The following is a 26,095-nucleotide window of genomic DNA, read 5'->3' on the forward strand; positions in this document are numbered from 1 at the left end:
TAATTTCTCCATCGAATCTGAATGAGAGCCTTGCTGGGTAGAGTAGTCTTGGTTGTATGTTTTTCCCTTTCATCACTTTAAATATGCCCTGCCACTCCCTCCTGGCTTGCAGAATTTCTGCGGAAAGATAAGCTGTTAACCTTATGGGGATTCCCTTGTATGTTATTTGTTGTTTTTCCCTTGCTGTTTTTAATATTTTTTCTTTGTATTTAAATTTTGATAGTTTGATTAATATGTGTCTTGGCGTGTTTCTCCTTGCATTTATCCTGTATGGGACTCTACACTTTCTGGACTTCATTGACTATTTCCTTTCCCATATTAGAGAAGTTTTCAACTATAATCTCTTCAAGTGTTTTCTCAGTCCCTTTCTTTTTCTCGTCTTCTTCTGAGATCCTTATAATTCAAATGTTGGTGTGTTTAACGTTTTCCAGAGTTCTCTGAGACTGTCCTCAATTCTTTTCATTCTTTTTTCATTATTCTGCTCTGCCATAGGTATTTCCCCTATTTTGTCTTCCAGGTCACTTATCTGTTCTTTGACTCAGTTATTGTGCTATTGATTCTAGAGAATTTAAAATTTCATTTATTGTGTTTTTCAGCATTGTTTGTTTGCTCTTTAGTAGTTTCTGGGTTCTTGTTAAACGTTTCTTGTATTTTCTCCATTCTAGTTCCAAGATTTTGGGTCACCTTTACTATCATTACTCTGAATTCTTTTTCAGGTAGACTGCCTATTTCCTCTTCAGTTGTTGGGTCTGGTGGGTTTTTACCTTGCTCCTTCATCTGCTGTGTATTTCTCTGTCTTCTCATTTTGTTTAACTTACTGTGTTTGGGATCTACTTTTTGCCGCCTGCAGGATTATAGTTCCCATTGTTTTTGGTGTCTGCACCCAGTGGGTGAGCTTGGTTCAGTGGCTTGTGTAGGCTTCCTGGTGGAAGTGACTGGTGCCTGTGTTCTGGTGGGTGGGGCTGGATCTTGTTTTTCTTGTGGGCAGGACCGTGTCCTGTTGTGTTTTGACGTGTCTGTGAATTTAGTATGATTTTAGGCAGCCTCTCTGCTAATGGGTGGGGTTTTGTTCCTGTCTTGCTAGTTGTTTGGCATGGGGCGTCCAGCAGTGGAGCTTGGTAGCTGTTGGGTAGAGCTGGGTCTTAGCGTTGAGATGGAGATCTCTGTGAGAGCTCCCACCAATTGATTTTACGTGGGGCCAGGAGGTCTCTGGTGGACCAATGTCCTGAACTCGGCTCTCCCATATCAGAGGCTCAAGCCTGACACCAGGCCGGAGCACCAAGACCCTGTCAGGTACACAGCTCAGAAGAAAAGGAAGAAAGAAAGAAAGAAAAATAAACTAAAAAAGTATATATATTATTTTGTTAAAAAAATAATAAAAAAAGAAAAGAGCACCCAAACCAATAAGCAAATCCACTAATGATAACAAGGGCTAAAAACTATGCTAAGATCAATATAATAATCAGAAACAAATCAGTCACAGATAGCAAACCCCACATCTACAGTTGTTCCCAAAGTCTACCGCTCAATTTTTGGATGATTCATTGTCTATTAAGGTATTCCACAGATGCAGGGTAGATCAGGTTGATTTTAGGGATTTAATCTGTGGCTCCTAAGGCTGCTGGGAGAAAATTCCCTTTCTCTTCTTTGTTCGCACAGCTCCTGGGGTTCAGCTTTGGATTTTGCCCTGCCTCTGAGTATAGGTCACCCTCAGGCATCAGTTTCTGCCCAGACAGGACAGGGTTAAAGCAGTGGCTAATTAGGGGGCTCTGGCTCACTCTGGCTGGGTGGAGGGAGGGGTATGGAATGTGTGGCAATCCTGCGGTGGCAGAGGCCGGTGTGACATTGCAACAGCATGATGCGTGCCATGTGTTCTCCCAGAGAAATTGTCTCTGGATCACGGGACCCTGGCAGTGGCGGGCTGCACAGGCTCCTGGGTGTGTGTGGATAGTGACCTGTGCTTGCACACAGGATTCTTGGTGGCTGCAGCAGCAATGTTAGTGTTTCATGCCCATCCCTGGGGTACAACTTGATAGTTGCAGCTCACGCCCATCTCTGGAGCTTGTTTAGGCAGTGTTCTGCCTTTTGTGGGCAGACAGGGAAGGAATCCCCTCTCCTTGTGCACCCTAAAACAATGGTCACTTGCCTCTTAGGCAAGTCCAGACTTTTCCCCAAACTCCCTCCTGGCTAGCTGTGGTGCACTAGCCCCCTTCAGGCTGTGTTCACACAGCCAACCCTGGTCCTCTCCCTGGAATCTGACCTCCGAAGCTGGAGCCTCAGCTCCCAGCCCCCACCCGCCCTGCCGGGTTAGCAGACAAGCCTCTCGGGCTAGTGAGTGCTGCTTGGCACTGATCCTCTGTGCGGGAATCTCTCTGCTTTGCTCTCTGCACCCCTATTGCTATGCTCTCCTTTGTGGCTCTGAAGCTTCCCCCCCAACCATCTCTGCCAGTGAAGGCTCTTCCTAGTGTGTGGAAACTTTTCCTCCTTCACAGCTCCCTCCCAGAGGTGCAGGTCCCATCCCTCTTCTTTTGTCTCTCTTTTTTCTTTTTTCATTTGCCCTACTGTGGTATGTGGGGATTTTCTTGCCTTTTGGGAAGTCTGAGGTCTTCTGCCAGTGTTCTGTAGGTGTTCTGTAGGAGTTGTCCCACATGTAGATGTATTTTTGATGTATTTGTGGGGAGGAAGGTGATCTCCACATCTTATTCCTCCACCATCTTGAAGGTCCCCCCCGAATTTGGTGTTTGTGATGTCTATCAAGACATGGATATATAATGGTTGTCCAAGTATTGCCATTTCAGTACTTTACTTTAAAAATATAGTTTTATGTTTTACATCAAGGATATGCTTCTAATAAACTCTCTTTTACTCCCATATACTCTGATTTATTATTTTTTACTTAAAAAAAAATTATTTATTTGGTTGCGCCAGGTCTTAGTTGTGGCTCGCCTGCTCCTTAGTTGCAGCACGTGGGCTCCTTAGTTGTAGAATGCAGCCTCCTTCATTGTGGCATGCGAGCTCTTAGTTGTAGCATGCATGCGGGATCTAGTTCCCTGGCCAGGGATCAAACCCATGGTGCGGAGTCTTAACCACTGTGCCACCAGGGAAGTCCCCACTCTGATCTATTCTTGAGATAAATAGAAAGGGCTAGAATTCCAGCTAGTAAAGAATGTCTAGTTATGTGTCAGACATGGTCATCTGCTGTCCTGGGTATCTCACTGCAGACCTTCAGAATCCCTGCCTAGGGGATTAGCTCTTAGAATAAAACACTCACTCACCCCTAAATAAGTGATGGTATAGTGACTTAGAGAGGCTGCTGACAGCAAGAGAGGGGAGGAAAGAAGGGAGAGAATGAAGTCCCCACCAGTGGGTGCTAGACATATTCCTGAGTCTCACATTATATACCATTAGCTAAAACCCTCCCCTTCCATCCTGTAAGACTAATCAAAGCAGTTGGGGATACTATTCTAAAGAATATACAATGATCCTGTTGATGAGCCACATTTTACCTTTTTATTTTCAGAGTGAATTTCAAGGCAGTAATGGCACACAGCTCATTTAACTGTGGAATTCTCTTACTACTGCTTTACTTTCTTTAGCTTGATTAACTTTTACTCTTTGTTATGGTTGGATTGTGTTTGTTGCAAAAAGATATGCTGAAGACCTAACCTCAAGTACTTCAGCATATGATCTAATTGGTAACTAGGGTCTTTACAGAAGTAATCAAGGAAAAATGAGACCATTAAGATGAGCCTAATTCAGTATGGCCAGTGTTTTTATAAAAAGTGGAAATTTGGACCCAGACACTCACAGAGGGAAGCCAGCATGAAGAACCACGGAGAAGATGGCCATGTGACTGAAGTGATGCATTCACAGGCCAAGAAATGCCAAGGATTGCCTGCAGACACCAGAAGCCAGAAGAGGCAAGGAAGGATTCTCATGGCCTTGTTGACACCTTGATTTCAGACTTCTAGCCTCCAGACTGTGAACAGTAAGTTCCTGTTATTGTAAGCCATCTGTTATTTTTGGTACTTTGTTACAGCAGCCCTGAGAAACTAATATTTTCCAGTCTTACCCTAAATGCCACATCTTCTGGTAAATATTCCCTGACAACATTCCCCCAAATAATGTCCTCTAGGGCACCAAACTTATATGTGGCATGTAGTAGACAATCAATAAATGTGAATCAAATGAATGAATAAATTGTTTAAAAAATGGATAGCTGTTTAATTCTTAAAGAAGCTGGGAATCCTTGTGGAAAACATTTGTGTGTTAAGGCTTATCCCTACCAATCATTTCCAAGAAGGTAAGGACTGTAGCACTTGAAGTAAAATGTACAGCTCCATTAAATTAAACTATCATTTTAATAGTTACTTCTTATCAGCTATATTTTAATTAAAACTAGAAGTAATTACATTGCTGTCATTGAGTCTGAAGCCTAATTTTAAGAGGAGGAATTTTGATGGGAATTGTTGCAAGTTTCACTCTAAAATATTTCAAAGAAATGAATCACAAAATGTGGCAAAGATGTTGCCTGAAAACCAAAAATGAAGATATTATTCATATTTTATGGTAGCATATCAAGTGGAATTTCTGGAAATTTTATTTGAGTATCAAGTCTTAAAGTTGGTTTTCTAAATCATAATCAAATAGCACTGCAGATCCACCAAGCCTTTCCAGAAAAATTAAGAAATAGTCTCATACTGTGAAACCATACCAGAACTTGGATTTCCTCAAGACTGTTCCAATTTTCCTTATGATGAATTGAGGAACAAAGAGCTTGAGAGATTTACTTAAGGGACAAGTTGATGGGAAACTCAGAGCCAGAGCATGAGCTCTCTGAATCCAAAGCATTCATGTTTTCCATTTCAAGTTATTGCCTCTTCTAAGAGTGCAATGCCCTGTACACATCCTAATAATGTTTAGCCACCTTGCGTCCTAAACCCTCTACTACATGAGGCAAACCAGTTATCCCATTCTCAAGACATTAGGAAACAAATTTATTTTTGAGGGACCAAAAAGCACTCCTTAATTCCTGATGTCTTGACAAAGTCCACTTGTCTCTGCCTCTGGCTGCCACTGTGGCCAAGCTATCATCACTACTCCACTGGATTTTTATACCAAACTTCTACTGACCTGCCTGCTCTCATTGTTGTCCCCAATTACAGCCACCCTCCACCCAAGCCCACTGAGTTTTCACACAGAAGTTGGCGTTCTTTTAAAATCTAAGTTTCATCATGTGAATGTCTTGCTTAAACCTTTAAAATCCTTCCTATTATTTTTGAAATGACGATCAAAATCCTTAACCTGGCTTCCAGACTGAATGATTCCTCACCCCTCCTCATACACACTCTAAACTTACCCTGCACAAATCTCCATTGATCCAGTCACAAGGGTTTCTGGATTTCTCAAAGTGGCAAGCTCTGTCTCACTTCCTCAGAGTGTAGAAGAATTCCCTTCTACCTGAAATGATTTTTGTCACCTAATTTCTTCCTGTGCCTTCTTTACATAATTAGCTTCCATTCATTTTTATATGGTCTTTCCTTAAATGCCATTTTTCCGAAAAGCTTTCCTTGCTCTTTGAAAACGTTGGTCAGGACTCATTTTCTTTCATAGTACTTATCACTCCCAATTATAATTATATTTGTATTGATACGATACTTGGAATCTCTTACTGCCACAAGACGGTCATCTCCCTGAGGGTAAGCACAGGGCTCTTTTGTTCACCAATTAAACCCCCTAACACCTTGCAAGTGCCAGACTCAATAAGTATATAATGAATCAACAAATGAAAGGGAAGACAGCATGAATTAATTGGTGGTTTTCATATCAGCATTCTCAACCATTGTTCCTGAAGGTCACTGCATGAGAATTTCCACATATCTGTGTTGAAATACAGATTCCTAGGCCTGTGGATAGTCTACTGACTCAGACTCTCTAGGCACAGGGCCTTATATCAAAGAAGTGATTCCAGTGTGCTGCTTAGTTTGTGGAATCACTCAGCTAAACAATGTTTCCAACAGTAACCATATGTGAAACTGTGTAAACTCCGAATTCAATCTCTTTACAGAAGAGGGAGTATGTATGTAATTATCCAAGTAACTTGTATAAATATATGAAGAATTACTAGGCTTGGTTTACATGATGTAAAAATGAATAATATAGAACTTATTTGCTTGGAGGAGATCACAAATTATTACATTAGATAGATTTATAGATTACAATAAATTAAAATATATTTTTCAATATGTTGAGATGCAACATTAAGTCCAGATTAGAAAGTATGAAGGAAAAACTATGGGGTGTTAAGACCCCAATTTGAATTGAGTCTTAAGAGATGAGTAGGAATAGAGGAAGGAGATTTCTGGAAGATAAAGTAACTAGAAGTTATGGAATCATGAAAGAGCATGGCTGCTTCAAACACTGAGTCAGAATACATGAGAGGCTAGTGTGTAAAGGGCATTTGTAAGCCAAACCAAAGAACTTAGATGAAAATTTTAATCAATATAGTAACATTTACAAAGACAATGACACTGCCTTTCAGGACTTTGTGATGAACAAACTGATCTCTTAGCTGATTTTACAAGCTTAGGTTTTTTTTCCTGCCAACTATGAGACTAGTTGCCTTTGAATTGAAAAATATTATATTTGCCAACAAGAAAATTTTTTATTACTATGTATACTAAAATGAAATCTTCAGTCTTCTAATTCTCTGTATAAAATGTCATGTTGGAATTTAAATTGGTATTTAAAGACATCTTCCATCAACAGATGAATGGATAAAGAAGATGTGGCACATATATACAATGGAATATTACTCAGCCATAAAAAGAAATGAAATTGAGTTATTTGTAGTGAGGTGGATGGACCTAGAGTCTGTCATACAGAGTGAAGTAAGTCATAAAGAGAAAAACAAATACCATATGCTAACACATATATAAGGAATCTAAGGAAAAAAAAGGTCATGAAGAACCTAGGGGCAAGACGGGAATAAAGACACAGACCTACTAGAGAATGGACTAGAGGATATGGGGAGGGGGAAGGGTAAGCTGTGACAAAGTGAGAGAGTGGCATGGACATATACACACTACCAAAGGTAAGGTAGATAGCTATTGGGAAGCAGCCGCATAGCACAGGGAGATCAGCTAGGTGCTTTGTGACCACCTAGAGGGGTGGGATAGGGAGGGTGGGAGGGAGACACAAGAGGGAGGAGATATGGTGATGTATGTATATGTATAGCTGATTCACTTTGTTATAAAGCAGAAACTAACACACCATTATAAAGCAATTATATTCCAATAAAGATGTTAAAAAAAATAAAGACATCTATACATTTACCAGTAATAAATTAACAAGAAGTACCTGATTAAAAAAAAAGACATCTATACAAAAGTATGCCTTGTATTCTTCAAAATTATAATATATTTAATTTTATATGGACTGCTATCTAGCTATAGAAAATGCACATTTTGTATCATTGATGTGGAAATGTATCACAATTGTATCACAATTGTTAACTGAAAAAGGTTATGTAAACAACAGAATGGGCATTCTCTAATTCAATAGTTCTCAGCCCTAGCTGTACTTTAAACCACCTAGAAAGCTTTCTAATTGATAGTAGGCACTCAGTATATGCACCTTGTGTTGATTTAGAGTTCCCTTATTAGTTTAAAAGACTAACAATAAATATTAAAATCTGTACTAACTATGATAATCTGCTAACATCAGGGGAGAGAGAAAGACCAGAAAAAAATTATATTAACATTTTTTGAAACTTAAGCTCTAAAAGCACACTCCTTGCATATTCTCAACTGACTAAAAGAAATGCTTTAGTTACCTCCATGATAATGTCTGAATTTCTAGTTGTTCTCTTTTAGGGACAAATATTTGTGATTATTTTAAGGATTGTAAAGAAAATTATTTTATACATCATATTTTGCTCTTGCCAAATTACATTAATTGTTGGACTAATCTCCAACATTTTTCTTTTTCTTTATAGTTTTCTGCACAAATGTCAGCATTTAGTATTACAATGAAAAAGTAAAAAAGAGTATTGTCTGAACGAATTTGTTTCTGTGAGAACCCTGAAATTCAAGCTTGCCACACATTAGTGGCTCTGCCTTGATGTGATGTGTGAGCAAACTACTGTGTGCTGGATTAATATCCATCCCTGAAGAACAGTCTAGAGAAGCTTTCCTACTCAACTGAGCTGCATTCTAAAAATGATTATAATTTATATTTAACCCTTTGAGCTTTATCTCTTTCCAAAATTGCAAGGAGTTTTCCTGTCTCTGACAGTGCTTGGGCATATGAATTAGAGCATTTAAAAAACATAGTTGTGATGAGAAACACATATTTCTTGGTGTAGAAAGAAAGCATGGAATGAATTAGGAAGTTTATTTAAATTCTAAGTGATAAATAATAACTATATATTTCTATATACTTCAGCTCTTGATTTTCCTCTTCTGTCTAATGGGAATAATAAGTTTTGCCTTAATTCACAGAGTTACAGTAAGAATACAGGGTTCTACACATATACTGCTATATTAAATAATATGGTACCTTCAGTCCGAAGTCACTTGATATCTGCTCATTCAGTAAATATTTTTTGAAGACATACAATGCGGGTATATTTAATGAATAAAATCTTGACTTCAAAGTCAAACCTTGCTACCTCTTCCTACTTATATGACCTTTTGAAATTAATTTTCTCTCTGATTCTCAGTTTTCTCATCAGAAAAGTAGAAGGGGAATAACAAAATGTGTCTCAGTAAATTATTGGGAGAATGTAATCGGACAACATGCATTAAAGACAGACTCAAATAGGAATTGAGTAATGACAACATGTTAGGACGTTCAGGACAGAGTTAACACAGCAGGACTGGTCCTTAGAAGGGCTTGTTTGCAGAGCTGGCCCTTGGCTGGCTTCAGGAAGTTTGGCTTTGAAATGTTCTGTAAACTGATCAAGTCTCTGTACTGCTCTGTGTAGACTGTTTGTATAGGCAATGTGATTTATGGTGAACAAATGCTTTCCTTCTGGGAATATCGAATTTTGGTAGCTGTGGCTAGGCAGAGTGCCTATGTGACCAGCCCCTAATAAAACCTTGGACTCTGAGTCTCAAACAGACTTTCCTGTGCGGAAGTCGTGTACATTTCACTGGTGGAGGAAGGTGTGTGTTCTGTCGCCCCTTTGAGGAGCACATAGGAAACCTGTGGTGGGATTCATTCAGTCTCTGCGAGATGTGTCTTTTTCCCCTTGCTAATCCTGTTGTGTATTCGTTCTCTGTAGTATTTCACAGCCATAAGTATAATAGCCTTCGAGTCCCCTGAGTCCCTCTAACAAATCGCCAAATATGTGAGTGGCCTTGGGACTCCCAATCCAAGTAGTAGCAATGATGGAATTTGTTAAAACGACCTCCATTCACAGAAACATGACTAAAGCGTTGTTTGGGGAAAAGAAAGAGGTGGGGTTGCTGAAGCCCTGATGCCTGGATGGCTTTGGAATCACCCATATGTGAAATAGAAGGTGAGCTGTCATCTGTTATGAGAGGTAAAATATACCAACAAAATTGAAAAATGATAAATCTAATCCTAGCTCAATGGATCCCTTGGTTTCTTTTTGCTGTGGTAGCTAAGGTGGCAAAAGATGAAACAAGAAAGAACAGAAAGGGCCTGAAATCCCCAAGATTATACTTTTTAAGGTGGGAAGGAGTAACTTACATTTTCTGAATGGCTACAATGCCTTTACATTTACCGGAATTAAGTTAGTACTAATCTGACCCAGAATTATGATGAATAAATGCATGTTATAATTCCCACAGCAGCCAGGAAGAAAAAAAAAAGAAGAATTAAAATGATGTATTAGACGTCTATTTACTCATATATATATTAAATTATACATACATATATATATATATCTACCTTGCAGGAGATATCACTGAATATGATTGTTCTTCTAGGGCTTTGAAATTATGAAAATATTAATACAAAACTGAGTTATATGAATATAGACAATTCAAATTAGAATTCAAGTATAATATAAAAGAAATTATTTATTCAACAGTGTCTTCAAAGTTTACATCACATTTAAACAAGATTTAAATTTAATATCTATTTATAACATTCAATATTCTTATGAATTAAGAATATTGAAATTTCTATTTAAAAAATAAAATTGTAATTTTATGACTGGAAGAGACCTTAGCAACAAGTTCTTCATTTATAAATAAGGACTGTCAGAGACTATCAGGACATCCATAATTTGCCAAAAATCAATTTGTCCCATTCCACTGCTTTTTCCAGAAAAATATGTACCTCTTGTTTCACAATAAACAGCTCCCTTAAAAGTGTGTATATCTAATTTATTTTTGAAATATTTTAATAGTTTCATGAAGTTAATACTTCAGTATTAAAATTCTCCTTGCTTTAGGCTTTTTGCCAAATGGTTAATCAATGCAACCAAAAACCATAACAAACAACGTTAACAGCCATTTTGCTGCTCAAACACCTCCCCTACTGAAAATCCGCTTTCAAATAATTTAGAAAATTTTTTGTATTGAAAATAATAAAACTTTAATTTACTTGGTTTATAAAGTTCCTATTTTATGAGTTAGAGTGAAATTATCTATATTTAGAACTAAGCAAATGTTAAACACTAGCTGCAATTCGTTAATAACATTAATGTACAATAGAACCCAACAAATTATCTCCAACAACTTACAGCATTTTTTCACCTTTAAGACTTTATTGAGAACATTAATTAAATAAATCGCCCTTTTGCACTATAGCTACATGAGCATTCATGACTTGAAGTTCATGAAGCAGTATAATTTGGGGTGGGTGTGAGAGGAACAGTATGTGTGAAGATGTCCTTGGGCTTGGACTCACAGTGAAACACTTCAGAATGTGACAATTTCCTTCCTTAACAAATCATGCGATTTCCAGTGTCATCCTTCAGGTGGATGACACTGCTCAGTTGGATTATCACTCATGCAGCTTTCTGCCATAAAAAGATTGGTTCCTGAGAGTTGTAAAGTTCAAGAGGCTGAACAAAATAGAAAGGAGGAAAAGAGGAGGAAAAAAAAAGTTTTAGAGTGTTCCTGAAGCCCTCTTCAGGCTGTTGGATGTACTGGGAGTGAGAAGCATACCTTTGTTGTGCGTCAAGGTGAAAGGACTTCCCGGTGATCACTAGAAAATGTGTGCATGGGTAAGCTGGAGTGCCTCTCAGCCACGCTCTGAGTACTAGTTCTTTAGCTTGTCTAGTCTTAATTTTTATTTTTAACTGTAAACAGAGATTGTTCAATTATATTTGTATCAAACAGATTAACTAATAGAAGCCATGTTTGAAATCTTTAGAATCTGGTAACATTGCAAAATACCACATAGATAAAGCCATGCATAGAGAGAAACTTGAAGCTTTTAAATACTTACATTAGAAAATAAATAATCTTAAATCAGTAACCTAAAATTCTCTATTAAAAATGAGAATAAAATATAAAAATCACCAAAATCTATGTAGTAGCCAAGTGATAGAGAAAAAAGATAAGGGTAAAATTAAACACTAAGTTTTCCCAAGAGTTCTTTAAAACTTTGTATTCAACTGCATGTGTTTCACTATGCAGTGTGTTACTGTACAATAATGTAAACTTCCTCTGTAAAGAGCACAATAATGTAAACTTCCTCTCCTACATACTGGACAAATGGAAAGGCATTGCTGAGAAATAAACAAGCCACAGCTACACTACTTGAATTTTATGCCCAGGGTCACGACTGGCTCAAAATCCAAAGTTCTTATCCGCCACCAAGAACTTACTCTCTAAATTTAAAGACATTCCTGATTTCATTATTTGAAAGTATACTTGCCACTAGCCCAAGGTGTGATGAATATTATGAGCAACTCAAAGCTCGGCTTAACATTATGTTGATTTTTGCAACTCAGCACTCATTAAATATTGCTTGACTGAAAGAATAAATGGACGAGTATATACATTAATAAATTTAAAGGAAGGATCATTTTTAGGGAGTATGATTTTATTTCCTTCTCATTTATATTCAAATGCTTTTAACAGAAGTTTGAAATTATCTTTCTCTGATTTCATCTCATTAGTTTTGAGTGATCTTAATGCCACTCTAAATACATATACATATACATATATACATATGTTTCTAATAAGCGTGCCTCATAATTATTTCTCTATACATGCATTTGTACATTTTTGATTGTACTGGATATTCATATGAAAATGAAAAATTCTTTCAAAAACTATCAAATTCAAGCATCTGCTTGGATTGTTCAATATTAAAATTTGGGTCTTAACCCATGGCCTAGAACTCTATTTAGTAGCTTTGACTCAGTCAACTGAACAAGTTCTTGCTGCACATTTTGTGGCTTCTCAGGTCAGCTTCAAATGCCTGTTTGCTTTGATATTGGTCTCTTAGAGTTGGTACCTTCTAAATATCACAAAATTGGCATGGATAAGGAAAAAATAGCCCAGTCTTTTAAAATATATGTACATGAGATCCATTATGATGCTCATTTGGGAATTTTGTCTGCACTTTAGTTAAATTTAATAGATCTGAGGCTTCCTTATTCCTGGTTCCTAAAATGAATCTGCAAGTCAGATCCACAATCGTTAAATGTAATTTAATCAATCTTCAAAAATCATAAAAGCTCTAAAACCAAATTTTAAAAGAATTTGTGGCAAATGTGACCTCAACTGATATATGAGTATTAGTGTGAGGAGTTGAATATTCATATATTAAAACTATGGACCATATAACAGCTTTTGTTTTGCTCACTGATTTGCAAAGAAGGACCCATTTTGATTAATCTGGAAGCCTAACCATAGATTTGGATTTCTGGGATCATTATGATTGACTTTTTAAAAGTCAGATCTGATGTATTTCGATTATATAGACATGGCTTGAAATATATGTATCAAGACAAGCAGATGGTCATAAGAGACCCCAATATATTTACTGGACATTTGTAGTTTTTATTTCTCTAAAGGTCCAAGGGGAGAATCTGCAGCTAAGATCAACTTTCTAGGAGACTGGGTAGTGTGTAAGAGGTGGGAAAGCTCTTTTTGCTTACAGGCTTGTTTCCAGCTTCACCGAAGGTCATTGTATATAAGCTCAAATTCATCTAAGCCCTGACATCTTCATGTATACTTGGCCTTCATACTCAGATACCTTGGTGTCTAAACCTTGCTCTGTTTAAACCATATGTATTAGGTATTTCTAACATATATTGTAAGAAAATAGAATAGGAGGAAGAAAGAGTCCCCCTCACTTAGGGCTCTAAGCTCTAAGCAGCTCCACGTTTGGCAGCATAGAGCTGGCCCAGTTTAATCCTGGAAACTAGGAATGAGAGCAGCTGGATCCTTTCACCTCATCTAGAGTGTTCACAGGAGTCCTGATTGAGCATCACAATGGATCAATTGATCAGATTTTTTTTACTTCCTTGTGCTGTTTTTTTCCTTATCAATACTGTCCTATTTAGAGATTTAGAGAGAAGTGACAGTAAATATTCGTATCAGTGCCAACATGTGCTCATAGCTGGCCTAGGGACCTAGTTACAAAATGAACCACAAGAACTTCTTTTCAGATGACCTAGTCAAAGATACTAAATACCTAGTAACCATGTGCTTCTCTTTCCACTATGTGATTTTTTTCCCAATAAAACCTATATATTTACAGAATATATACTGTGACTTGTTAGACCTGTGTGGGCTTAATTATACCAAACCAAGATATTTAGTCCCTTCAGTATTATTCAGTAAATCACAATTAAGTTAATAAATGTACAATTGATGAACAAATCTACATAATTATGTATGTAAATTTTATTTTAATGAAACTACCATCATATCATCATACCCATATTTTCAAGCAACTGATAACTTTTAAAGAGATCAGGTTTGGAATTAATTCTGCTCATATATACTTAAAAAAAACTTTTTAAAAGAAATGCCTACAGTATTATTTTATGAACTACAGAACTCTAGTACCATTACTTCATAGTTATTCTTACTTTTGTAATGGTATTACCAAGTATAATTATCCATGTTGTGATTCAGTCATTAATTTTGATGAAAAATCAAATTTCCTGCTAGGTGAAGAATTTGTACACACTAAGAATATGTCTAAGAAGATTTTACAGACTTAAGGCATTTTCAAAACTAGATCACTACCGATAATTCCGTAGTAATTTTGTGAATATTCTCCTTATGAACCAACTAAATTCAGTAAGAGACAATTCCTCATTATTGCCAATCAGAGTTTCTGCTGCCACTGCTTTGGGAATTATTGCCATGGAAGACAGAACCAAGAGCCTACCCACCACCGTTGCGACAGAAAGAGGGGTCCTCACTTCTCACTCATTGCAGTCTCCTTCCAGAAACTGTGAGAGCAACACTGCAGCTAGGCCAGGCCTGAACTTACCCATCCTTGTCCTTACTTGCACTTACCTCTGTCAGTCTTAGGTGTTCCAGGCTATTTTTGCTGATATAAGACACAGTCCATGCTTCGTACCAGTTGAGATTCTTTCCTTCAGATATTCCTGTGAATTTGTAGATACACATAAAGTCAGGGAAAAGAAGACAGTTCATTTAACTATACATCAAGTATATTTGAATCTTAGATCTAATCCAATTAATCCTAAAGCACTCACATACATTGACATGAAATACATAAATCCTATCTACAATGACAATGAGAAGTGATTTTACAGCATTATATTGAGCTCATACGCCAACATTTTAACAGTTTCTATGCCAGTCACTGTTCTAAGTGTTTTACACATATTACCATATTTAACATTTAGAATGACACTTTATGGAAGATACCAACATACCCAGATGAGAAAACTAAAGAACAAAGAATCTAAGTAATTGCTCAACTTATAGCTAATTAAAAGGCAGAGCCAGGATTTAAAATTGAGCATTCCAGGTCTAGAATATGCACTTTTAGCCACTATACTATACTCAATTACAATATATATAAAATGTCGTTGCAACCAAAAACCGTAACAAACAACGTAACAGCCATTTTGCTGCTCAAAAAGTTAATTACAGCTCTATATCTTCCATGAAACATGGTAGGATTGCTTTTTCATTCTCCTTTGTAAGTGTTTGGTATTTCCATGTAGTTCTGGTAAATAAATCTTGTATCTCATTTTCAGGCTTGATATTTATTATTTTTTTTAACATCTTTATTGGAGTATAAGGGCTTTACAATGCTGTGTTAGTTTCTGATTTTAACAAACTGAATCAGCTATACATATATCGCCATATCTCTTCCCTTTTGCGTCTCCCTCCCATCCTCCCTATCCCACGCCTCTAGGTGGTCACAAAGCACTGAGCTGATCTCCCTGTGCTATGTGGCTGCTTCCCACTAGCTATCAGTTTTACATTTGGTAGTGTATATATGTCTGCGCAACTCTCCCACTTCTTCCCAGCTTACCATTCCCCCTCCCTGGGTCCTCAAGTTCATTCTCTACGTCTGCATCTTTATTCCTGCCCTGCCCCTAGGTTCTTCAGAACCCCCCCCCTTTTTTTTTAGATTCCATATATATGTGTTAGCATAAGGTATTTCTTTTTCTCTTACTGACTTACTTCACTCTGTAGGACAGATTCTAGTCCATCCACCTGACTAAAAATAACTCAATTTCGTATCTTTTTACGGCTGAGTAATATTCCATTGTATATATGTGCCACATCTTCTTTACCATTCATCTGTCAGTGGACACTTAGGTTGCTTCCATGTCCTGGCTATTGTAAATACTGCTGCAAAAGAGTCATGTACCACAGTGTTCAGGCCTGATATTTAATTGCCTGTGTGAGACCCTTTGACACAGAGAGGGAAACATCCAAGATGGTGGATACTCCATCTGTCTGTATTTTTTTAGTAATTAATCAGGAACTGTTCCTCTCAATTTGTGAGGAAATATAGTTGAACAAAAATCAAAATTGTATTACTTTAAGGCATACAAATTTAGGGATTGCTTGTTAGAAACAGTAAAATCTAAATACACTTCATGTTTCTGATATGAGTATAACAAAAAATGTAAACAAAACATGCTAAGCAATAAATTTAATAATTCTAAAACTTTCATCAGAATTAAAAGATGACAAATATTTTCTATCAAATATAATTTTATATTTATTAAATAATTTCATGTCTCTGTACGTTGCTAGTAAATGATTTCTTGCTTCTATTACCATCGTTGAAGTAAAATTTAAAGTGTCTAATGTCAAAAGACTAAGAACATAAAAATAGGTAAATGGTTTATTATCAGAAGACTAGCTCACTTAAAGCACAATAAAATTTTTGGACTGTAATGATCTAACTTAATCCATCGACAAGTAGGTATTAGCTTCCTGATGTATGCTCATTACTGCTGATCTAGGAATTAAGACAGATAAAAAAGAAGTTTTAGAAAAGTAGCCAGATATCCATAAGATTTTTCAAGTTCTATTTTATAGATAAAGATTGGATATGATGCATCGAAGACTGGAATAACAGTTTCTGGAGCCAAGAAATTTATCACTAATAACTCAAAATGTCATTTTCTTTTGAAATACGTTATCAATTGGTTTTAAGTAATTTTAAAATGCTATATATGTTTGTTTAATTTTAAAATGTTAGTTCTATATAAATTATAGAACAAATAATTTTTCCATAGTTAACTAAAAAAGGTGGATTTTCCCTCCCAAAAGAACTGTAATTAACAAATGTATATATTTTATCATTAGGAATGAATTAGAAATATACCAACTTTCCTTTGGCTACTTAAACACTTATTTCATGGGGAAGTATCTATGCAGAGGTTTTAAAAATACTGTTGAAAAAAGATAAATTTCCTCATAACACAGTTTATGTAAAGTTATATATCTCACCTTCTGAAGGTATCTGTCAACTAATGGTTTTTATGGACAGAGATAATTCAAGTCATGTCACTGGTACAATTCTGGACAACATATTCACCCAAATAAAATAAGTTTAGTTTGTCAAGGAAAACAGTTGGGAAATAAACATGATAGCAAGATTTCCAATCTCACAGAAAAAACAATTACTGTGTTTGTTGTACAAATAATACCTCTCCAATTTTCCTACAGCTCTCTTGTCGTTTAGGAGTGAAAGCTTTATGTGTTGCTACCAAAGTCATTTCCTTAAATTCTTTTGTAACATTTGCTTTTATAGGAAGTGAAATATATTCTACTTTTTAGTTTTTTAATGGGAACCATATGGTAACAAGAGTAAAGCTGATGAAGCTAGAATTAGTGGAATTAGAGAGGACAGAAGGTAGACCTGAACTAAGTTATAGAAATGTGACTATTGAGTATCTCTTATTAGTGGAAATGTATTTATGTTTAGATAATCATACAATGAAAAAGAAATTATTTATGAACAATTTTTACACTGAAATTTGAGAGAGATGAAATATCTTCCCAAGCCCTCGTTTTTGGAAGGTTTTATTTTTATTCTCTTTGTTATTAGTTAAGTGTAAACATCATTTCCCTTTTTGTCCCTTGTCTTCCTCTGATCTAATTTCTTTTTTGTACAAAGTCACTGTAGGGAAGAAGGGGCAGAAAACTATGTTAAAAGGTAAAATGAAGCACATCAAAATATTCAACAGTTTATTGGAGCTTACATGGATTGGAATCTGGCAGCATGAAACCAAAGGTGAAGGAGTGTTCCACTAAGAGGAGATAGAGGCAAGGTTTTTATAGAGAAGTCAGTGAAGCAAAGCAAATCAATTCTTTGATTAGTTATAGCTTAAGCAGTTGCCTTATGTTGTAAAGCCTAGTTCGTTGTTTATGACTGGTTGTTCTTGAGTTTCACTTTCTTACATTCTAGTGCATGGACTCTGGCTCAAGTTTTGGTTTGCTTATGGGCTACCAAGGCATTAGAGCCCCTTCAGTCTAATGGCCTCCTTATTTAATTATTTTAACAATTCATACTTGAATTGTGAACAGAGCTTGTTTAGGAACAAAAACAGGAGGAAAAAAATAATTTCACTATCCATCCTCTTCCTCAATCTTGAAGAAATATTATTTTGAAAATTGCTGTTTGTACAGTCAGTGTTTTCATCCACTTCACTTGGATTCTCACACAGCTACATTTTTTTAAATGTTGTGGGAGTACTTATAAATCAAATATTAGAAAATAAAATTTACCAATGGAACAACCAAAACATGTTGCTCCGCAACTGTGCTAGCCCTTTGGCGAGATAAAGGGAAGGACTCACACTTTTCTGCCCTAGAGGAGTTTTGTAATTTTGGAGAGATAAAACACCCAAATACAATGAATCAGGGACTACAGTGTAGCCAACAGCACAGCCTGTGATCCTAGAAGGCTTATTCTCTTCCACCTTTCTGACACAGTTTCAATCTAATATTCAAACAATATACTATATTGATTAAAAAAATTGGCTTTGGACCACCCAGACCTGCCTGATGGTCCAGTGGTTAAGATTCCGTGCTCCCAGTGCAGGGGGCCGGGTTTGATAGTTGGTCAGGGAACTAGATCCCACATGCATGCCACAAATAAGAATCCACATGCTGCAACTAAAAGATACTGCATGCCCCAACAAAGGTGCTGCACATGGCAACAAAGATCCCATGTGCTGCAACTAGACCCAGCACAGCCAAATAAATCAATATTAAAAAAATAAAAAAGGAACCACTGATACCACTTCTTGGATATATAAACTTGGATAAATTACTTATAATCCTTAAATTTTAGTTGCCTTATCTGAAAAATGGAGATAATGATAGTACTAACCACACTGGAGTTTTGAATAATAAAATAGGATAATTACAAAAATTTTTTAGCTCATAGCCTCACACATAGTAAATGTTCAAATAATTATTAATTTGTTGTCATAATTAATAATAGGATGACTCTTTCATTTACTGCCAGAATTAAGTCCATTCTAGATAAGCCTGCACCGTGTGTGAGAGGAAATCAATATATGTATATTGGATCACCAGCAATTGCATAATGATTTAGCTATCTATGCTCAAGTCAACAATAGCTCCTCAAGGCACAATTGTCCATTTTCAGTTTTCTTGTTATCTCCAGAGATACACTTTCACTTAGCTATGGTGGTCAATCCATCAGATATACGGTAACCAGAAAGCCTAGATTTCCTGTTATTTTCATTATTTTTCCTGCTTTCTATAATACGGACTTGTTTTTAATAAGAAATAAGTGAGTTCAAGAGAATTACAGTCATGTTTATTCCTCTTCTGCTATGCATGTTAAATCCTTCGTAATGTTCTACCTGGTATTTCTGTGGGATCTAAACTGTGGGCCAGTTATTTTGTGAAGCAACATTGAGTTGGATGTATATTTGGACAGATTTTTTTTTTCAGTGAAACAACACATCAGCGATAAAAATGTTAACACGGTAGAAAAAACAGAGATTTTAGTTATTCTGATAATCTGCAAAGTATTTCATCTTCGGATATTTCTGAAAAAAATGATGTGTGCCTAACACTTAGCTTTTGAGTTATCAGATATAAAGATTTTTAAAGTTGGCGTTACAAATGTGCTCAAGGGCCTTCCCTGTTGGTGCAGTGGATAAGACTCTGCATTCCAAATGCAGGGGGCCCAGGTTCAATCCCTGGTCAGGGAACTAGATCTCACGTGCATGCCACAACTAAGAGTTCACATGCCACAACTAAGGAAGCTGCCTGCCACAACTAAGACCAAGTGCAACCAAATAAATAAACATTAAAAAAAAAAAGAAATGTGCTCGCAATGGATATCAATGGGCAAAAATGTAGCTGATTCAAGATTCATGGATTAAATTCAAATATTTACTTATTTGCAAAATAATAGCAGTAGTTTCCTTCAATTCAAAGTACATATGTTTTTCACCTATCCTTCTCAAACTCTTCCAAAGTATAGCAGAGGGAGAAACACTCCCAAACTTATTCTACGAAGCCACCATCATGCTGATACCAAAACAAGACGAAGATGCCACAAGAAAAGAAAACTACAGGCCAATAACACTGATGAACATAGATGCAAAAATCCTCAACAAAATACTAGCAAACAGAATCCAACAGCACATTAAAAGGATCATACACCATGATCAAGTGGGGTTTATCCCAGGAATGCAAGGATTCTTCAATATACGCAAATCAATCAACGTGATACACCATATTAACAAACTGAAGGAGAAAAACCATATGATCATCTCAATAGATGCAGAGAAAGCTTTCAACAAAATTCAATACCCATTTATGATAAAAACCCTCCAGAAAATAGGCATAGAGGGAACTTACCTCAACGTAATAAAGGCCATGTATGACAAACCCACAGCCAACATTGTCCTCAATGGTGAAAAACAGAAACCATTTCCACTAAGCTCAGTAACAAGACAAGGTTGCCCACTCTCAACACTATTATTCAACATAGTTTTGGAAGTTTTAGCCAAAGCAATCATAGAAGAAAAAGAAATAAAAGGAATCCAAATCAGAAAAGAAGTAAAGCTGTCACTGTCACTGTTTACAGATGACATGATACTATACATGGAGAATCCTAGATATGCTACTACAGAAAACTACTAGAGCTGATCAATGAATTTGGTAAAGTAGCAGGATCCAAAATTAATGCACAGAAATCTCTTGCATTCCTACACACTAATGATGAAAAATCTGAAAGAGAAATAAAGGAAACACTCCCATTTACCATTGCAACAAAAAGAATAAAATACCTAGGAATAAACCTACCTAAGGAGACAAAAGACCATTATTCAGAAAACTATAAGACACTGATGAAAGAAATTAAAGATGATACAACAGATGGAGAGATATACCGTGTTCTTGGATTGGAAGAATCAACATTGTGAAAATGACTATACTACCCAAAGCAATCTACAGATTCAATGCAATCCCTATCAAACTATCACTGGCATTTTTCACAGAACTAGAAGAAAAAATTTCACAATTTGTATGGAAACACAAAAGACCCTGAATAGCCAAAGCAATATTGAGAAAGAAAAACATAGCTGGAGGAATCAGGCTCCCTGACTTCAGACTATACTACAGAAGTTACAGTAATCAAGATAGTATGGTACTGGCACAAAAACAGAAATAGAGATCAATGGAACAGGATAGAAGGTCCAAAGATAAACCCATGCACATATGGTCACTGTATTTTTGATAAAGAAGGCAAGAATATACAAGGAAGAAAAGACAGCCTCTTCAATAAGTGGTGCTGGGAAAACTGGACAGCTACACATAAAAGAATGAAATTAGAACATCCCCTAACACCATACACAAAAATAAACTCAAAATGGATTCTTTAATATAAGGCTAGACACTATAAAACTCTTAGAGGAAAACATAGGCAGAACACTCCATGACATAAATCACAGCAAGCTCTTTTTTGACCCACCTCCTAGAGAAATGGAAATAAAAACAGAAATAAACAAATGGGACCTAATGAAACTTCAAAGCTTTTGCACAGCAAAGCAAGGAACAAGACGAAAATACAACCCTCAGAAGGGGAGAAAACATTTGCAAGTGAAGCAACTGATAAAGGATTAATTTCCAAAATATACAAGCAGCTCATGCAGCTCAATGTCAAAAAAACAAACCACCCAGTCCAAAAATGGGCAGAAGACCTAAATAGACATTTCTCCAGAGAAGATATACAGATTGCCAACAAACACATGAAAGAATGCTCAACATCATTAATCATTAGAGAAAGGCAAATCAAAACTACAATGAGGTATCACCTCACACCAGTCAGAATGGCCATCATCAAAAAATCTACAAACAATAAATGCTGGAGAAGATGTGGAGAAAAAGGAACCCTCTTGTAATGTTTGTGGGAATGTAAATTGATACAGCCACTATGGAGAACAGTATGGAGGTTCCTCAAAAAACTAAAAATAGAACTATCGTACCACCCAGGAATCCCACTACTGGGCATATACCCTGAGAAAACCATAATTCTAAAAGAGTCATGTACCACAATGTTCATTGCAGCTCTATTTACAATAGCCAGGACATGGAAGCAACTTAAGTGTCCATCGACAGATGAATGGATAAAGAAGATGTGGCACATATATACAATGGAATATTACTCAGCCATAAAAATAATGAAATTGAGTTATTTGCAGTTAGGTGGATGGACCTAGAGACTGTCATACAGAGTGAAGTAAGTCAGAAAGAGAAAAACAAATACCGTATGCTAACACATATATATGGAATCTAAAAAAGAAAAAAAAAAGGTCCCAAAGAATCTAAGGGAAGGACAGGAATAAAGAGGCAGTCATAGAGAATGGACTTGAGGACACGGGGAGGGCGAAGGGTAAGCTGGGATGAAGTGAAAGAGTGGCATGGACATATATACACTACCAAATGTAAAACAGATAGCTAGTGGGAAGCAGCCGCATAGCACAGGGAGATCAGCTTGGTGCTTTCTGTCCACCTTGAGAGGCGCGATAGGGAGGGTGGGAGGGAGACGCAAGAGGGAGGAGATATGGGGATATATGTATATGTATGCTTGATTAACTTTGTTATGCAGCAGAAATTAACACACCATTTTAAAGCAATTATACTGCAATAAAGATGTTAAAAAAAAGAATGAATATATTCAAAGGAGAATTTATAAAGTAGCCATTTTACAAAGCAAAGCAATAAATGACAAGTTCCCACAGATGGATGACCTAAAGCAGGCACCTAAGTGGGCAGCGAAACTATTAACTCCCTGCTGTGCGACAAGCAGTCGTTCAAGTGAATTCTTTTTTATCTACTATGAAGAGAGGGAGTTTTCAAGACTGAAGGGATTCTCCCAGGGCAGCAGGTGGTAGAGCAGATTTTGGTCCACCTCCCCACCCTCTTCTTGGGCACAGACAGAGAAAGACATCATTTTCCTATCATAGAGGCAACATGAAAGCAGGAATTTTCTGTATACTGAGAGCTTGGATCATCTTTTATCTATTCCACTCTAAGGCCAGTTCATGATCAAAGAACCATTTCCAACCTCCCTTCTACCCGTCATCTCCAATCAGCAGTGGAAGTAGAGCGACCTGAGTGACTGAATATAGAAGCAGAAAATAGAGCCAGACAAAGATTCTCAGTGGGACAGAAAACCATTTAAGGGGGCTGAGAGTTAATAGGGCAAGAGAAGAGAAAGGAATCTAGAAAAAAAAAAGTTTTGCTTGCTAAGAAGGTATAGCCAAATAGGTTCGAAGGTAGAGAATTAATGTCCTAAGTTTTATGGAGAAAAGGAGCCTGGTGGGGATGTGAGTGTGGGACTGTTTTATGGTGTAAGAAACTGTTCCCACATCTCCAACACTCTGTGGACTTTATGGATAATATTTTCTCATTTGAACCCAACATAAAGGAATTTTTTTCCTTCCCCATTCCAAAAGAAACCCAAAAACCAAAGTACATATGTTTTTTATATATTAACAGATGTTTTTAGATTCACAGAATTGTAGAGCTGGCCTATAAGGAACTTTAACAGCAATCTAATTTAACCCCTTCATTTTGCAATAAAATAGGTAAACTCAAGAGATTTATGAGAGATGCCCAAGGTCACACAACCAGCTTGAGGCAGGGCCTGAACTGTAATCTAGATCACCTGATTTCCAATTCTGTGATACTCAAATGAGAGGACAAAGATGGATGCTCCAAATGTTTCAGAAAGGCCAGTGATTTCAAGACAGTTTTGTAGTTCTCAGTCATCAATCTCACTTACTGCCAAACTTTTCAGGGGAGCTGGTATTATAGACGCAGCATTTATACTCAAAAATGCCAACTGTAACCACAATTGCTTTATGGAAGGAATGGAAACAGAGAGCACTCCTTACATTATGCAGCCATTATCTAAGATTATTCATTATACTTGCAGTGTTACCAGAACATTTCATGGGTTACCAGTAAATCCTGAGATTTAAGTAATTTAAGTTTTCTGTTAATCATATTATTCATCATCTTTTCCTATTGAAACATTTACCTGAAAGAGTCAAAGCTGTCAATATGCGAGGCAACAGCTAATGAGAACGTGATCACTCAAACAACCAGAAACTATAAGTTTTCTCTGTGTTCACTAGTCGTGAACTGAAAATGGTCCACATTTTATATCCATTATTTTAGAAAGTCAAAATTCAAGTATTTGCTTTTTTTGATGCAAAATATTTATTATTATTCTTTCTGAGGATCTATTTTGGGTTTATATATGGCTTTATAAAGAATACACATTAGAAATTCTCATTTTTAATTAATTTAAGTTGATAGTTAAAATATAAGTTTTCATCAGCCAAGTACAGTGTTTTTCTAATCCTCATCGTGCAACAAAATACTCCATTAATGTAAATACAGTTGTCAAAATACCATTAATTTAAAAGCAAGTATTTTTCTGCCCTGTAGTGTTTGTGGAGGAAGAGTCTGATACCTAGAATACTCATCTCTCAAGAGTCTTCATATCAGCCAGCCCTTCTGCACTGAATATAGACATAGACACACAGATACATACAGAGGCTTGTTTTTTTCTACAACTGTTAGTCTACTTCATTCAAATTATCTTAAAAAAACTATTCCCTGATATTAAAGCAGGAAAGGGAATAGAAGGAATAAATGAAAACTGATTTATAGTGGAGTGGTCAAACTTAATGTTAAATGGTAAGAGAGAAATGAAAAATGGCCCCAGTTGAGCAGAATGAACAAAACAGAGAGAGGCTGCAGCTCAGAAAGAAATCACAGATTATTTGTATCTCAGAAAAAGCCCACTCAAGATCTCAAGGCATCCCACTAGCACAATTCAGGACAGGTGATCGTCAATCCTCTTCCATGTATCTATTGTTAGGAAACCTTCTTTCTTTCTTTATTATTTTTTTAAACATCTTTATTGGAGTATAATTGCTTTACAATGGTGTGTTAGTTTCTGCTTTATAACAAAGCGAATCAGTTATACATATACATATGTTCCCATATCTCTTCCCTCTTGCGTCTCCCTCCCTTCCACCCTTCCTATCCCAAAATCTTTATTTCTAATGTTTATCAACCTTTATTATAAGGAAATATGTTATTATTAACCTAACTCATGAATTTATGATATTCTCCTTTTTGGGCATTAAATGAAAATCTAATCACATTATTCATGTGGTAACAGATAACTAAAAAATCTTCCTATATTTAACTTGCTTAGAGTAAAGAAAACTTTATTAATCCGTATTTATCTCAAACTGACTAAATACAAACATCTTTGTGGAGGATGCTTTTTAGTTATTATAACTAAGCAAATTTTACTACAGCTCATGAGAGCCAATGGTGTTTTTACCTGAAAGTATTAAAATGCTAAGCCTTCCAATAAATCAAATATTTAGACAAGAGCCTAGTTTATGGCTGGGAATAATTGTAGACCTTTATCTGGGTTCATTCATTCACTGTTTTATATAAAAAATGTTTACTGAGGGTCTACTGTACACAGAACACTGGAAAAATATAGAGGTTGAAAATATAAATAAGAAATGTTTCTTTGTATAATAAACTAACAAAGTAAGAAAATAATTTAAAAATATACACAAAGAAGGGGCCAGAGGTGATTACAAAAGGGAAAGTAATCCTCCTTGAGATGACCAATGAATATTTTAAATATAGTGGAAGGTTAGAATTTCAAAAAGTGAAAGTAAAGCTTCCAGTAATATTATGAAAAAAAAATGCATAAATTTAAACATATAGACAAAAATGATTAAAGTTTATATAGAAAATAACAGAGGACATAGGTTATAAGAAAAAGAAAGTAGTCTGTTTGATTTCTATAAAACAGTAAAGGGTTTTCATTGACTATGATCTGTCTAAATGTGATTTTTTTTGTTCAGTTAGTTCAGTCTTGATGAATTTTTCAATACAAATACTCAGATCTTTCTTCAATTCTTGAAAAATTTCAAGCATTATATCTGAATATTTTCTTTCCTCAGTTTTCTATAATTATTCCTCCTGAAAATCCTCTTGAATAAAATTGAAGCTTCTCAATCTGTTCTTCATCTTTCAACTCTTAATACTTATCATGTCTTTATTTCTCTCTGATATGTTCTGTGGTATGTCTTCATTTCTAAATTCTAGTAATT

General features: G+C 36.1%; 1 non-coding gene across 1 annotated transcript; it reads left to right on the plus strand.

The window, feature by feature from the left end:
- Positions 1–19,566: 19,566 nt before the first annotated feature.
- Positions 19,567–19,639, plus strand: TRNAW-CCA (transfer RNA tryptophan (anticodon CCA)). The gene has a single exon. It is a non-coding gene; the product is annotated as a tRNA-Trp (tRNA).
- Positions 19,640–26,095: the final 6,456 nt, after the last annotated feature.

Source organism: Aethalodelphis obliquidens, unplaced genomic scaffold, assembly GCF_003676395.1.
Source record: "Aethalodelphis obliquidens isolate GAN/ISIS:26980383/991018 unplaced genomic scaffold, ASM367639v1 scaffold3, whole genome shotgun sequence".
Lineage (NCBI taxonomy): Eukaryota > Metazoa > Chordata > Mammalia > Artiodactyla > Delphinidae > Aethalodelphis > Aethalodelphis obliquidens.